The sequence below is a fragment of the Thunnus thynnus genome, chromosome 6, assembly GCF_963924715.1.
Source record: "Thunnus thynnus chromosome 6, fThuThy2.1, whole genome shotgun sequence".
Taxonomy (NCBI): domain Eukaryota; kingdom Metazoa; phylum Chordata; class Actinopteri; order Scombriformes; family Scombridae; genus Thunnus; species Thunnus thynnus.
The window spans coordinates 23,176,511-23,177,088 of NC_089522.1; positions in this window are offsets into that span (position 1 = coordinate 23,176,511).

The window sequence follows — 578 nt, forward strand, 5'->3', positions numbered from 1 at the left end:
CCCAAAAAACCCAATAAAACAAGCAAGAACACTCTGAATTTGGACTGTACTTGGCTAGACTTTAAACTGGAACATTACTTGGGCTGTGACTGACGATGTTTTACAAGTCCACAACAACAAAAGTACAGTCAATAACGCAGATTGAGAAACGCCTCATGTCTACATGCCTAAATGCATTCAGTTGTTGCCACGTGATTAGCTGATTAGATATTTGCATTGACAAGCAGTTGAACAGGTGTACCTAATAAAGTGGCTGGTGAATGTATGTTACAGTGAGGAGAGTATGGCATGTGAGAGGCAGCTCAAGTTGGGCTGCCTGAACTAGCTCACAAGCGTCTCAGTAAAATTATTCCTGCTGCCACTGAACAACACAGATGTTGTTGAAAGCCACCTCTGCTATCTTGTCTTGCTGCTGTGATTCCCTAATGGGAAGTGGTTAAGATGATAATGAAAACATGCAGGATGTCCAGCCACTATGAATTCAAAAATGCTGGAAAATCTGCATGACAGTCGTATGAAACTGTGGTTGCTAAGGAGGCATTTATGTATATTAACCCCGTAAAGTAGCCTCTTTAAAT